We start from the raw sequence: 16192 nt of genomic DNA on the forward strand, positions 1-16192 counted from the left end.
AAGGGCTTCTGTCCCATTCCTTCTTCCCCCTTACCCTTCATCCCCCGAACAAGTATAACCCCCTGCAAAATCACCTGTTGAGGGTGCTTTCTTGTAGAGTGGGATGACCCTAACGAAGGAGTCAGGAGGTTGGAACCCAAACACCAGGATATGTTGAGACCAGGTGATTTTGCAAATGTCATCCAGCCCAGAGAGTCCACCATCCTTTGGGTGTCAGAGGGTTGGTTTAGTAGTATGAGGGCACACTTAGATCTGGAGGTTGTGATCCCGTGCAGGGGGACCAGGTACTACATGTTCAAGGGGTCGAAGTAGCTGGCGTATCCTCCTCCCGAGGTCCTCAGGCCCACAACAGTCCAGCCTCGGGACCAAATTGTGTCTGTGTCCAGGGATGTGACACTAGCACGTTCACCATGACTAAATGAATTTAGTGATCATTTTTCTTTTCTATAATTTAATTTTAAATTTATAATGGAGTATAGTTGATTTATCATCTTGTCTTCATTTTTGATATACACCAACATGATTCATTTATACAGAGATGACTAGATATTCCTTTTGGAATTATTTTCCCATTGTGGTTACTAAAGGGTGTTGAGAAGAGTTCCAAGTGCTCTACAGCAGGTCCATGTTGGTTACAAGTTTTCTCTCTGTAAATATGTGTATACTAACTCCAACCTCATGATTTATGCCTCCAACAGAGCTTTCCTGTTTGGTAACCATAAGTTTGTGTTCTAAGTCTGGGACTCTGTTTCTGTGTTGTAAGATAGTACCTCTGTATCAATTGTTAGATTCCACCGATAAGTAATATCATATGATATTTATCATTGTCTGATTTATGACACTTAGTATGAATGTATCTAGGTCCTTCTGAGTGGCTGCAAATGGCCTTGTTTCATTCATTTCATGGCTGAGTAATATTCCATTGTACATATCTACCATAATTTCTTTAGCCAGTCTTCCTTCCAAGGACGTTTAGGTAGCTTCCAAGTAGAGGCTCTTGTAAACAGGGCTGCATAAATTTTGGAGTGCCTGGGTCCTGTCAATTTATGTTTTTTCCAAGATACAGGCCCAGGAGTGGGAGCGCCATATGCTCTGAAGCTCTGTTTTTTAGATTTTTAAGGAATCACCACCCACTTCTCCCCAGTGGCTGTTAGCAATTTACATTCCCACCATCAGTTTGTCAGGGTTCCCTTTTCTCCACACCCTGTCCTGCATTTCAGGTTTTACACTTTGTGAGCTTGGCCATCCTGACTGGTGCGAAGTGATACCTCTTTGTAGTATAATTTACATTGCCCGCCTGTTTTGTTGGCCAAAAATGGAGTAAGGGTTTTTCCTGAATATATTAAGGAATAACGCATATGGCCTTTTTGGCCAACTGCATCATTGACGATGTTCAGCAGCTTTGCATGTGCTTTAATGGTGAGTGCAAACTACCTCTTGAAATCCCTTTCCTGCAATTCTGCCTTGCTTACAAGGCCTTTACGAATACTTGGCTCAAGAAATGACTCCATTAGAGGTGTCAATTACAGCCCTGCATGTTTGTGAATTGCAGTGCCCCTGTGCACCAGTTCAACTTGTTGTTTAGGGAAGCAGCCACAAAGGGGCAGAATTTCTACCGAACCATTCCGGTTACTGGGGCACCTGAAGGATAGGGAGATTCTTCTTCCAGATTAGGAAACTAGAGTGGCATATGCCTGTCCAAACATCCAGGGCTTGTGTCTCATTCCATCCCCCACTTCCCCTTCTTCAGCCTTAAAATTCCAAGCTGTGCAAAACCGGCTGTTGAGTGTGCTGCCTTCCCAGAGTGGGGAGACTCTAAGGAAAGGAGCTGGAGGGGGGAACCCAAATACCAGGAGAAGTGGAGATGAGGTGACTTTTCGAAACTCTTCCCAAACAGACGGTGTAGCATCCTCTGGATGTCCCATGCATGTTTAAGCTGTAGGAAGGGTCCCCTGCACCTGGAGATATGGAACCCATGGGGACCAGGCAGTATTACTCTAAAAGTGCTGCATTTGCTGTCCCATCCCCACCAAGCCTCTCAGACCCACGAGTGTAGAGCCTTAGGTCCCATCCAGCTGTGTGGCTAGATGTCGTCAGTCCAGGTTGCATCACAGCCCTTGAACAAATTTTGTAAGAATTTCTCTCTCTCTCACTGTCTTTTTTTGTTGTTGTTGTTATTTAATTTTATAATGGGGTATAGCTGATTTTCAATACTGTGTTTCTTCCTGCTCTACATCTATTCACTTGATTCACTTAAAGAGAGACACCAATAAATTTTTTACAGATTCTTACCAGTCTCATATATCCTTTTCCGGTGACAACAGTGTGCTGAGTCCAGCTCTTTGAGCTATACAGTAGTTCCTGTCGATTACCTATTTTGTTTATGGAACTGTATCTTTGCTAATTCCAACCTCCTGGTTTATGCATCACCCCACCCCACCTTTCTCCTTTAGCAGCCAGAAGTGTGTTTTCTAAATGTGTGACTCTGTTTCTGTGTTGTAATTGAGTTCATGTGTAGCCATTTTTAGATACCATCTATAAATGATACCTTATGATAAGTCTCTTTTTATGTCTGACTTATGTCACTTAGAATGATTGTACCTCAGTCTCCACGAGTTGCTGCAACTGGCCTTATTTCACTGATTTAACTGCTCAGTCATATTCCATTGTACATAAGTACCACATTTCTTTTTCCATTTTTAACTTCCAAGGACATGTAAGTTGTACCCAAGTTGAGGCATTTCTAAACAGAGCAGCAGTAAACGTAGGGGTGCCTGTGTCCTGTCGATTTTTGGTTTTCCCAAGATATATGCCCGTGAGTGGAAGTGCCCTATGCTCTGCAGCTGTTTTTTTAGATGTTTTAGGAAACACCATACACTTCTCCAGGTTGGCCGTTGGCAGTTTACATCCTGCCCATAAGCCTAACAAGGCTTCCTTTTCTCCACAGCCTGTCCTGCATTTCTGTTTTTTACACATTTTCAGGATGGGCCTTTAGACAAATGCGAAGTGAGACTTCTTTTTAGTGCTGATTTGCAGTGCCCACTTGTTTGGTAGGCCAAAAAGAACGCATGCCTTTTTTCCTGAATATATTCAGGAAAAAACGGATATACCCTTTTTGGCCAACTGCATCATTGTCGAAGTTCTGCCGCTTATCATGTGATTTAAAGGCGAGTCCAATCTACCTTTTGAAAACTGTTTCCTGTAATTCTGCTTTGCTTTCAAATTCTCTCCGTTGCCTTACTTCAATATATTTTTGGATTATAGCTATCATTTATATCCCTGCAGGTTTGAAAATTGCAGTGCCCCTGAGCTCCATTTTTCAAATCGCCTTTTTGGAAGCTGGCTGCAAAACCGCAGGATTGCTTCAGGCCCTATTCTGCTTTAGGGGGGCAGGCTGAGCCTTTGGTTCATTCTTCTTCCTGATGGGAAATTAGACTGACATGTGCCTGTCGAAACAGCTACAGCTAGTCTCTCATTGGTTCCCCCTCTTCCGATTCATCCTCTGGACAAATTGCAAACTGTGCGAAACAGGACATTAAAGGTGCTGATTGTCCAAGTGGGGAGATTGTCAGTAAAGCGGCTAGAATGGCAAACCCGAGCACCAGAGATGAAAAATAAGGTGCGTTGTAGAAACATTTCCCGATCACAGGGCGTACCATTCTCTGGGTTTCCCATGCATGTTTTAGCTGTAGGAAGACTCCCTTGAACTTGGAGAGTTGGGACCCATGGAATGGGTAGCACGCAGTATTGCTTTAAAGGGTCTGCATTTGCTCACCCAACCTCACCAATCCTCTCAGCCCCAAGAGTGTCCAGCTTTATGTCTCATCCAGCTGTGGGTGTAGATGTGGTCAGTCCAGGTTGCATCACAGCCTCTGAACGAATTTTGTAAAAGTTTCTCTCTCTTTCACTGTCTTTGTGTTTTGTGTTTGAAATTTATTTTTATAATGGGGTTTAGCTGAGTTTCAGTGCTGTGTTTATGCCACCCTACACATACTTGATGCACTTACAGAGACTTATCAATAGATAGGTTTTAAGATTCTTACTAGTCCGATATATTCCTCTGTGCTGAATAGGGGGTGTTGAGTCCAGATCATTGAGCAAAGTGTAGGTCTTGTCTATTACATATTTTTTTTTTGGAAAGGTATCTGTGCTAATTTCAAACTCTGGTTTTATGTATCACCCCACCTCACCTTTCCCCTTAAGCAGGCGTAAGTGTGTTTTCTAAATGTGTGACTTGTTCTGGTTTGTAATTCAGTTCATGTGTAGTGACGTTTACCTTCCCTCTATTGGTGATATCTTATGATAAGTTGCTTTTTCTGTGTGACTTATTTCACTTAGAATCTTCGTACCTAACTTAACTCATTATGCTGCTACTAGGCTTATGACACTGATTTCATGACTGAGTAAATATTCCATTGTATATAAGTACAACAACTTTTTTATCCATTTTTCTCTTTCCTGGGATATTTAAGGTGTACAGAAGTCGAGGTTCTTTTAAACAGAGCAGCCCTAAACATTTGGGTGCCTGTGTCTGGTTGATTTTTAGTTTTCCCAAGACATATGCCCATGAGGGGAAGTGCCCTATGCTCTGTATCTCTGTTTTTTAGATGTTTTAGGAAACACCATACACTTCTCCAGAGTGGCTGTTGTAAATTTACATCCCGCCCATCAGCGTAACAAGTCTCCCTGTTCTCCATGGCCTGTCCTGCCTTACTGGTTTTTATACTTTTATCGAATGGCCCTTTTGACCGGTGGGAAGTGAGACTTCTTTGTAGTGCGGATCTGCCTTGCCCGCTTGCTTGGTTGGCCGAAAAGGGTCGTATGCAGTTGGCCAAAAAGGGTCGTATGCGTATGCTTGGTTGGCCGAAAAGGGTCGTATGCTTGCTTGGTTGGCCGAAAAGGGTCGTACGCATACGACCCTTTTTGGCCAACTGCATCATTGCTGAAGTTCTGCCGCTTTTCATGTGCTTTAAAGGCGACTCCAATCTACATCTTGAAATCTGTTTCCTGCAATTCTGCCTTGCTTTCAAATCCTCTTCGTTGCCTTACCTCAATATATTTTTGGATGATAATTGTCCTTTAAAACTCTGTAGGTTTGTGAATTGCAGTGCCCCTGAGCTCCATTATTCAACTCGCTTTTTTGTGAGCTGGCTGCAAAACCTCAGGATTGCTTCAGGCCCTATTCTGGGTCCAGGGCGGCAGGCTGATCCTTGGTTAATTCTTCTTCCTGATGGGAAATTAGAGTGACATGTTCACATCCGAACACCTACAGCTAGTCTCTCATTCGTTCCCCCTCTTCCCGTTCATTCTCGGCACAAATTGCAAACTGCAAAACAGGAGGTTAAAGACACTGACTCTCCAAGTGGGGAGCTTGTTAGTTAAGCGGCTAAAATGGCGAACCCGAACTCCAAGAGAGGAAAAATGAGGTTCGTTTTAGAACCTCTCCCGATCACACGGTGTACCATCCTCTGGGTTTCCCATTCATGTTTTAGCTGTAGGAAGATTCCCTTAAACCTGGAGAATTGGGACCCATGGAATGCGTAGCACGCAGTATTACTTTAAAGGGTATGCATTTGCACACCTAACCTCACCAATCCTCTCAGCCCCAAGACTGTCCAGCCTTATGTCTCGTCCAGCTGTGGGTGTAGATGTGGTCAATCCAGGTTGCATCACAGCCCTTTAAAGAATTTTCTAATAATTTCTCTCTCTTTCACTGTCTCTGTGTGTGTGTGTGTGGTTTTTTTTTTTGCGGTGCGCGGGCCTCTCACAGTTGTGGCCTCTTCCATTGCAGAGCACAGGCTCCGGACGCACAGGCTCAGCAGCCATGGCTCACGGGCCCAGCCGCTCCACGGCATGTGGGATCTTCCCGGACCGGGGCACGAACCCGTGTCCCCTGCATCGGCAGGCGGACTCTCAACCACTGTGCCACCAGGGAAGCCCTGTGTTTTGTTTTTGAAATTTATTTTTATAATGGGGTTTAGCTGATTTTCACTGCTGTGTTTATGCCGCTCTGCACAAACTTAATTCACTTACAGAGACATATCAATAGTGAGGGTTTAAGATTCTTACTAGTCAGATATATTCTTCTGCATTGAATAGGGAGTGTTGAGTCCAGTTCATTGAGCAAGGAGTAGGTCTTGTCTATTACATATTTGGTTTATGGAATGGTATCTGTGCTAATTTCAAACTCTGGTTTTATGCATCACCCCACCTCACCTTTCCCCTTAAGCAGGTATAAGTGTGTTTTCTAAATGTGTGACTGTGTTCTGTTTTGTAATTCAGTTCATGTGTAGCCATGTTTCCATTCCCTCTATAAGTGATATCTTATGATAAGTTTCTTTTTCTGTGTGACTTATTACACTTAGAATCATCATACCTAAATCCACTCACTATGCTGCTACTAGCCTTATGGCATTGATTTCATGGCTGAGTGATAATCCATTGTACATAAGTTCCACAATTTCTTTATCCATTTTTCTCTTTCGTGGGATATTTAAGGTGTACCGAAGTCGAGGTTCTTGTAAACGGAGCAGCCCTAATCTTTAGGGTGCCTGTGTCTTGTTGATTTTTAGTCTTCCCAAGATATACACCCATGAGTGGAAGTGCCCTAGGCTCTATACCTCTGATTTTTAGAAGTTTTAGGAAACCCCATACACTTCTGCAGGGTGGCTGTTGGCAATTTACAACCTGCCCATGAGCGTAACAAGGGTCCCTGTTCTCCGTGTTCTGTCCTGCATTTCTGGTTTTTATACTTTTTTTGGATGGCCCTTTGACCGTTGGGAAGTGAGACTTCTTTGTAGTGCGGATCTGCCTGGCCCGCTTGCTTGGTTGGCCGAAAAGGGGCGTATGCGTTTTTTCCTGAGTATATTCAGGAAAAAACGCATACGACCCTTTTTGACCAACTGCATCATTGTCGAAGTTCTGCCGCTTTTCATGTGCTTTAAAGGCGACTCCAATCTATGTCTTGAAATGTTTCCTGCAATTCTGCCTTGGTTTCAAATCCTCTTCGTTGCCTTACCTCAATATATTTTTGGATGATAGTTGTCCTTTAGAACTCCGCAGGTTTGTGAATTGCAGTGCCCATGAACTCCATTTTTCAACTCGCTTTTTTGTGAGCTGGCTGCAAAACCTCAGGATTGCTTCAGGCCCTATTGTGGTTCCCAGGCTGCAGGCTGAGCGTTTGGTTACTTCTTCTTCCTGATTGGAAATTAGAGTGATATGTGCCTATCTAAACACGTACAACTAGTCTCTCATTGGTTCCCCCGCATCCCGTTCATCCTCCGGACAAATTGCAAACTGTGCGAAACAGGATAAATGTGCTGATTCTCCAAGGGAGGAGATTGTGAGTTAAGCGGCTGGAATGGCGAACCCGAGCACCAGGAGAGGATAAATGAGGTGCGTTTTAGAAACCTTTCCCGATCATATGGTGTACCATCCTCTGGGTTTCCCATGCATGTTTTAGCTATAGGATGATTCCCTTAAACCTAGAGAGTGGGACCCATGGAATGGGTAGCACGTAGTAATGCTTTAAAGGGTCTGCCTTTTTTCACCCAACCTCACCAATCCTCTCAGCCCCAAGAGTGTCCAGCTTTATGTCTCATCGAGCTGTGGGTGTAGATGTGGTCATTCCTGTTTGCATCACAGCCCCTGAACGAATTTTGTAAGAATTTCCCTCTCTTTCACTGTCTTTGTGTTTTGTGTTTGAAATTTATTTTTATAATGGGGTTTAGCTGATTTTCACTGCTGTGTTTATGCCACGTTACACACACTTGATGCACTTACGGAGACATATCAATACATAGGTTTTAAGAGTCTTAATAGTCAGATATATTCCTCTGCGGTGAATAGGGGGTGTTGAGTCCAGTTTATTGAGCAAGGAGTAGGTCTTGTCTATTACATATTTGGTTTATAGAACGGTATCTTTGCTAATTTCAAACTCTTGTTTTATGCATCATCCCACCTCACCTTTCCCCTTAAGCAGGCGTTTGTCTGTTTTCTAAATGTGTGACTCTGTTCTGTTTTGTAATTTAGTTCATGTGTAGCCATGTTTACATTCCCTCTAAACGTGATATCTTATGATAAGTTTTTTTTACTGTGTGACTTATTTCACTTAGAATCATCATACCTAAATCCACTCATTATGCTGGTACTAGCCTTATGACTTTCATTTCATAGCTGAGTGATATTCCATTGTACATAAGTTCCACAACTTCTTTATCCATTATTCACTTTCCTGGGATATTTAAGGTGTACCAAAGTCGAGTTTCTTGTAAACAGAGCAGCCCTAAACTTTGGGGTGGCTGTGCCTTGTTGATTTTTAGTTTTCCCAAGATATACACCCATGAGTGGAAGTGCCCTATGTTCTGTAGCTCTGTTTTTTAGATGTTTTAGGAAACACCATACACTTCTCCAGAGTGGCTCTCAGCAATTTACACCCCGCCCATCGGCGTAACAAGGCCCCCTGTTCTCCATGACCTGTCCTGCCTTTCTGGTTTTTACACTTTTTTTCGGATGGCCCTTTTGACTGGTGGGAGGTGAGACTTCTTTGTAGTGCGGATTTGCATTGTCCACTTGCTTGGTTGGTCAAAATGGTCATATGCGTTTTTTCCTGAATGTATTCAGGAAAAAACGCATACGCCCTTTTTGGCCAACTGCATCATTGTCGAAGTTCTGTCGCTTTTCGTGTGCTTTAAAGACGAGTCCAATCTACCTCCTGAATCTGTTTCCTGCAATTCTGCCTTGGTTTCAAATCCTCTTCGTTACCTTACCTCAATATATTTTTGGACGATAGTTGTCATTTATAACTCTGCCGTTTTGTGAATTGCAGTGCCCCTGAGCTCCGTTTTCTAACTCGCTTTTTTGTGAGCTGGCCGCAAAACCGTAGGATTGCTTCAGGCTCTATTCTGGTTCCAGGGCGTCAGGCTGAGCCGTTGGGTAATTCTTCTTTCTGATGCGAAATAGAGTGACATGTGCCTGTCGAAACACCTACAGCTAGTCTCTCATTGGTTCCCCCTCTTCCCGTTCATTCTCCGGACAAATTGCAAACTGTGCGAAACAGGAGGTTAAAGCTGCTGATTCTCAAAGTTGGGAGATTTTTAGTAAAGCAGCTGGAGTGGCGAACCCGATCTCCAGGAGATGAAAAATAATGTGCATTTTAGACACCTTACCCGATCACATGGTGTACAGTCCTCTTGGTTTCCCATGCATGTTTTAGCTGTAGGAAGATTCCCTTGAACCTGCAGATTTGGTACCCATGGAATGGGTACCAGGCAGTATTACTTTAACGGGTCTGCATTTCTTCACCCAACCTCACTAATTCTCTTAGCACGAATAGTTTCCAGCCTTATGTCTCATCCTGCTGTGGGTCTAGATGTGTTCAATCCATGTTGCATCACAGCTCCTGAGCAAGAATTGTAAGAATTTTTCTCTGTCTCACTGTCTTTTATTTTTTTAAATTTATTTTTACATGGGTTACAGTTGATTTTCAATGCTCTGTTTCTTGCTGCTGTACTTCTGCTTGATTCACGTACAGAGAGACATCAATAATTTTTTTTTCAGATTCTTACCAGTTGTATATATTCTTTTCCGGTGACTTGAGTGTGCTGAGTGCAGTTCTTTGAGGTACCGTGTAGGCCTTGTCGATTATCAATTTGGTATTTGGAACGGTGTCTTTGCTAATTTCAACCTCTGGATAATGCCTCATCCCTCCCCACCTTTCCCGTTTAGCAGCCTTATGTGTGTTTTCTACATATTTGACTATGTTTCTGTTTTGTAATTTATTTCATCTGTAGCTACGTAACTCTTCCGGAGTTGTTGCAACTGGCCTTATTTCATTGATTTCCGGGCTGAGTAATATTCCACTCCACGTAAGTACCACATCTCTCTTATCCATTTTTTCCTTCCAGGGACATTTAGGTTATATCCAAGTCGAGGCTCTTTTAAACAGAGGTGTGGTAAATGTTGGGGTGCCTGTGTCCTGTCGAGTTTTGTTTTTCCCAAGATATACGCCCATGAGTGCAAGTGCCCTATCCTCTGTAGCTCATTATTTAGATGTTTAGTAAACACAATACACTTCTCCAGAGTGGCCATTGGCAATTTACGTTTCCACTATCAGCCTCACAGGGCTCCCTTTTCTCCTCACCCTGTCCTGCATTTCTGGTGTTTACACTTTATGAGGATGGCTCTTCTGACTGATGCGAAGTGATGCTTTTTGTAGTATTGATTTCCAGTGCCCACCTGTTTGGTTGGCAAAAAAGGGCGTATGCCCTTTTCTTGAATATATTCAGAAAAAACGCATACGCCCTTTTTGGCCAACTGCATCGTTGGCGATGTTCAGCCCCTCTTCTTGTGCTTTTATGGCGAGTCCTTTCTACCTCTTCAAATCCCTTTCCTGCCATTCTCCCTTGCTTACAAGTCCTTTTCGGTGACTTCACTCAAGACATTTTTCGACGATAGATATTTTCAACTCTGCAGTTTCGTGAATTTTAGCGCCCCTGAGTTCCATTTTTCAACTTGTGTTTTTGGGAACTGGCCACAAAACAGCGGGATTTCCTCAAGCCCTATTCTGTTTCTGTGGGCAATCCTAGCCTTTGGTCAATTCGTCTTCCTGATTGGAAATTAGAGTGACATGTGCCTGTCCGAACACTTAGGACTTGTCTCTCATTGTTTCTCATTCTTCCGCTTCATCCTCTGGACAAATTCCAAACTGTGCGCAACAGGATGTTGACGGTGCTGACATCCCCAAGTGGGGAGATTGTTAGGAAGGACGCTGGAGGGGTGAACCCGAGCACCGGGAGATGCGGAGATGAGATGCCTTTTCCAAACTCTTCCCGATCAAACGGTGTACCATCCTCTGGGTGTGACAGGCATGTTTTAGCAGTAGGAAGGGTCCCGTGCATGTAAGGAGAACACCAGGATTTTTTCCAAATCAGTGTCTCCTCGAACCCCAAACTGGGGAATTTTTAAGCTACGGCTACCCGTATGTTCATTAAGGGCCTTGGGAAGTAGGCAGAGTCCGAACTTTAGATGATTGAAGTCTTCAGGGTCAGAAGCGCTCACCATCGGCTTCCATTAGATTACATTTTATCTGTAGTTGATAGATGATGTCGATAAAAATATTTATTCTTTTTCAGATTATTTCCCCTTATAGGTTATTGCAAAATATTGAGTGTAGTTCCCTGTGCTATACAGTAGTTCCTTGTTGATGATTTATTTTATACATAGCAGTGTATATGTGTTAATCCCAAACTGTTAATTTATCCCTCCTCCCACCTTTCCCCTCTGGTAATAATAAATTATAAGATTTTATACATCTCAGAAATGGGGGAGCTGAAAGAGAGGTGTCATTTTCAATGGAAAAGCATTCAAAACAAGATTGAAGCTTCAGCCAAGATTATTAGATGTACATCCTTGGAAAGAAATCACTTCATTTCTCTAATGTTGACCTGACAAATAAGACAAACCTCTTCACTGAACTTGCTTGTAATAAAGTGATGGAAATATCAAATGGAAGTGTTGGAAACATCTTATTTTACCCGAGCCTTATACACTGCTCTATGTTAATTACACTTTGGCTCACACATCTGTTCATTGAAGTTACAATGTTCTCAAATTCTGTTACTGATCCTCCAGAGTGGGCCCCAACAAGGGTCTCCCTGCCCAGTGTCATTGGAGCCAACAGATAGAGACTGAGTTTGGTTCAGAAGCAAAGGAAACTTTATATTTTGATCAGAGAATGGAGAGGTGAGAGCGTGTGCTCCTCCGCGGGCTGTGGGCGGGGCTGCTGTGTAGGGATCCCGGCAGCGTCAGCAGGAGGGAGGGGGCGGAGCTCTCAAGGGCCGTACTGGCTGCAGCTCAGGCTTGATGTCGCGGAGTCTGAGCTGAGGGGCCCTATGTCGGGGCCCTCGAGCTGAGGTGTCGACCCATCCATTCTGCACTAGGAAATCGGGTCTGAAGTGCCGGGTGTGGGACCTCTGCATGCGGAACCCGAGGAGCACGTGAGATTAGACAAAGCACAAAGGAAAGAAAGGTTAGACTTTATTTTATTGCCCAGATTCTACTTTTATCTCCCAGAAATTTTTAATGGGCTTTGCCGGTGACAAACCCCTCCTCTGCCTTTTGTCCCGTTCCTCATTTTTGGGGCGCCGAGGGTGCAGACCCTTCTTCTGTAACTGCTTCGTGCTGAGTTGGGAGTCCTCATACCCGGGTGGGAGGGGCAGAACTTCTCCCCAGCAGCCTCCAGGTGAGGTTGATTGTCCCCAGGCCTCCTGCCTCACTGCTTGTCCGCCTGAGCACCAGCATTGTAAGTGTTATACATTCTAATGACCTTTAAGGGTCCAGGAAACAGATGCGCAAAGACGCTGGGGGGACCGGTTTTACCCCGCCCCACATTTGTTCGGCCACCTTAGGCTGACGGTTTCTGCCAGCCTAGATGCTCTGACCAGTAGTCTGCGCTTTCTTCAATTAGGCCCCTGAATTAACGTACAAACAGCACCAGGTGTCACAGCCCTGCCCGCTCAACTCCCAGACAGTCCAGGGCCGGTGGTGATCCAGGACCATGACGGCCACTGAGTCAACGGCCTTTTGAAGTAGCCAGGAGTCCAGCCGGTCTTATTGGCTGCCCTCATCGCGGTGTCTGTAGGCTCTTCTATGGTGACAGCGTGATATACGGTTCCCCTGCCAAACTTATTAGCTCCCCTCTGGGTGCAGTAAGTCCTGCAAGCAGTAGTCTGCTCTTTTGGGGCACACTCTTGTTGTTTTCTGAGAGAAGCTCCATGTCAAGTGATGGTCACACGAGTCGTCATGGGGGCCCGGTTGTCTCTCTGGATGTTGGAGTTGGAGGGCCTCCTCACTCGAGGTCAGTGTGCCCACGGAGCGACTCTTGCAACTTCAGGGCATGGTGGGTGGTTAAGATCACCACGTGGGGTCCTTTTCCCTTAGGAGGGAGCTGGCCTTGTGGGCTGCTGATTTCCAGGTTTTTAGATACCCCCAAGTATCCTGGCCGGATGGGGCAGCGGGCCAAGCCCTTGATGACCGTAGTTTATCCTACCTGGAGGGCATTCTTGCATTGTTCCATTTCAAGTGGTCCCAGTTTTTACACTAATACTCCAAGGGCGATTCACCTTCTACCGGGAATGTAAAGGTCAAACGGTTTAGCTAAATTCGGGAGTTCCAGGGCAAGGATGTGAATTAACTGCTCTTTCCATTCTTGAAAGGCCGCTTCTGGATTCTTTTCGAAAGGATCATCATCTTTTCCTTTCAGTGTTTCATATAGAGGCCCAGCTATTAGACTGTAGTTAGGGATCCAGATGCAGCAAACTCCGGCCTGCCCAGGAACCCCTAAGGTGTCTTCTAGTTTTAGAAGGGGTAAGGCTGCAAATGGCTTCTTCCCTTTCCTGGGATGCGCTTCTCCGACCTTCTGTGAGAATGAAGCCCAGGCAGGTCACCTTAGTCTGTGATATTTGAGCCTTTTTCTTGGACAACTTCTATCCTTTATTGGCTGGGTAGTTCAGAGGCCTCCTTAGTAGGACTGGCGATCAGAATGTCATCTGCATATTGAAGGAGCGTTCCCTTTTCCAGAGGTAGAACTTTTAGGTCTTTAGCTAACGTTTCCCCAAAGATGGTGTGGGAATTTTTGAACCCTTGGGGCAGGACAGCCAGCAGTATTGTTTTTGTTGTATGTTGAGTCCTGCCACTCACAAGCCAAAATTTCTTGTGACTCTGGGACTAATGGAATACAGAAATAGGCATCATCTAAGTCTAATACAGAATACCATGTCCTGGTGGATGGTAGAATGACCAGCAGGGTGTAGGAATTAGGAACTACTGGATGTACATCCTCGGTGGCTTCACTGACTGTCCTGACATCCTTTACCACATCCCCAGCAGCCCACGGGGCCCTCGTGGCCAGGCCAATCCCAGGATATGGAGCTCACCTGGGCAGGTCCCCCGCAGCCCATGGGGCTCTCATGGTGAAGCCCCTCCCAGGATATTGGGTTCACCTGGGCAGGTCCTCAGCAGCCCACGGGGCTCTAGTGGTTAGGCCCCTCCCAGGATATGGGGCTCACCTGGGCAGATCCCCAGCAGCCCACGGGGCTCTCGCGTTCAGGCCCCTCCCAGGGTATGGAGCTCACCTGTGCAGCTACCCAGCAGCCCATGGGGCTCTCGTGGTCAGGCCCCTCCCAGGATACAGAGCTCCCCTGGGCAGGTACTCCGGCAGGGCTGGGCACACAGGAACCGTGCACATAGCCCTCATTGCAGAGCACCCCCAGCTCACCTGTCGCTCAGAGATGACAAAGAGCACTGCAGAGCAGGACTTGAACTAACAAACAGCAGCTCCGACAGGTCTGTGACCCTGGACATCACTCTGTGCAGCCTCCCTCTGCCTGGTCTTCCAGAGACTTCCACTGCAGCCGGGGCACCAGGCCTCTGTCTCCACCCACCACCTCTCCTCTCCCTGACTCCTGGGTTCCTCTCATTAGAAGAGGGTCTTCTTGAAGTTGTCTTCCACTCATGGGTCAGATAAAATGATTAGAAAACAAGCCAGAGCTGCAGCCCCTTGTCTATCCTGACTCTCAGGAGCCCATACCTGTTCCTTGGAACTGGCCAGTTTATCAAGGTCCATTTTCTGCAACTGTGAGCCCCTGAAGGGTGAGGATTGGCTGACCTGGGCAGCCTGACCCTGCCGGCCAGCCCTCCCCAGGTGTGCCTGGGTTGAGGTCAATATAAACACCGCTCCAGGCAGCAAGAGCCCCTGCAGCTGTGCCTGACGCCATATTCTCTGCTCCGTCAGCAGTCTCGGGGCTGTGCTGGTGGGAGGGGGTGAGGGGCCATGGCTTTTTGGGTGGCCCGGTGTGAGTGGGGCTCTGCTGGACTTTCTGCAGGAGTTGCCAGGCTGCCACCTCCTAAAGAAGAGGATGTGTCACCCATACCTGCCGCTGGAATTTCTCCCCGGGCAGAGGTGAGGAAGGAAAAAAGCAGTGGGGGCCGGGACGGGAGGGTTACCTCAGGGAAATGGAAAGCTTCCAGAAGAGAGCCCGGGGCCAGGACCATCCTGGCTGGCCTGCAGGCACCAAGTTGGCCGGCGTGCTGTCGCTGGTGTGGCTCCACGGCCCTTCCTCTAGGCTTTCAAGTCCTTGTACACATTCAGGTGTTTTACCTGGGAAGGGTGGGAACAGTTCAGCAGCATCTACTTGGGGCTCAGCTCACGTTTACTCAGAGACGCCTCAGCACGGTCCTCCAGCTCTGCAATGAGGACGCTTATTGCGGTGGGGGGGGGGGGGCTGCTGGCTGCATGGGAGATTCCCCACCTCTGACCAACTTCAGAATTGCTTACCACTGGAGCAAGTGCCCTGATAGGGTTTTCCTTGTAACTGGTGGGTTCTGTTTTTTTTTTCCTTTTTTTCATTTTTGGTTCAAGGTAGATTTTTTTCCTGTTTTTTGTATTTATAGATATAAGCATGGAAATAATTCATTCATATAAATACATCTATGTGAAGGGAAGAACTTTTTCTGTTTTATTTTATTTTTAAAAATTTTTAATTTAATTTTATTTTTTTATACAGCAGATTCTTATTTGTTATCTATTTTATACATATAAGTGTATACATGTCAATCCCAATCTCCCAACTCATCCCACCACCACACCCCCACGGCTTTCCCCCCTTGGTGTCCATACATTTGTTCTCTACATCTGTGTCTCTATTTCTGCCCTGCAAACTGGTTCATCTGTACCATTTTTCTAGGTGCCACATATATGCATTAATATACAATATTTGTTTTTCTCTTTCTGACTTACTTCACTCTGTATGACAGTCTCTAGATCCATCGACGTCTCTACAAATGACCCAATTTCATTCCTTTTTATGGCTGAGTAATATTCCATTTTATATATGTACTACATCTTTATCCATTCGTCTGTGGGCATTCAGGTTGCTTCCATTACCTGGCTATTGTAAATAGTGCTGCAATGAACATTGTGGTGAATGTATCTTTTTGATTTATGGTTTTCTCTGGGTATATGCCCAGTAGTGGGATTGCTGGATCATATGGTAATTCTATTTTTAGTTTTTTAAGGAACCTCCATACTGTTCTCCATAGTGACTGTATCAATTTACATTCCCACCAATAGTGGAAGAGGGTTCCTTTTCTCCACACCCTCTCCAGCATTTGTTGTTTGTAGATTTTCTGATGA

General features: G+C 45.4%; 1 long non-coding RNA gene across 2 annotated transcripts in view; it reads left to right on the top strand.

The window, feature by feature from the left end:
• Positions 1-16192, top strand: part of LOC117311235 (uncharacterized) — a 199810-nt gene that overhangs the window by 47760 nt on the left and 135858 nt on the right. The window contains exons 6-8 of one of the 2 annotated variants that reach the window (XR_004525467.2): positions 9792-9866; positions 11940-12028; positions 14883-14959. The exons of the other annotated variant lie outside the window; for it this stretch is intronic. This is a non-coding gene — a long non-coding RNA (uncharacterized lncRNA). The remainder of the gene's footprint in view (positions 1-9791; positions 9867-11939; positions 12029-14882; positions 14960-16192) is intronic. 2 annotated transcript variants of the gene reach the window in all.

This window comes from Tursiops truncatus, chromosome 2 (assembly GCF_011762595.2).
Source record: "Tursiops truncatus isolate mTurTru1 chromosome 2, mTurTru1.mat.Y, whole genome shotgun sequence".
Classification (NCBI taxonomy): Eukaryota; Metazoa; Chordata; class Mammalia; order Artiodactyla; family Delphinidae; genus Tursiops; species Tursiops truncatus.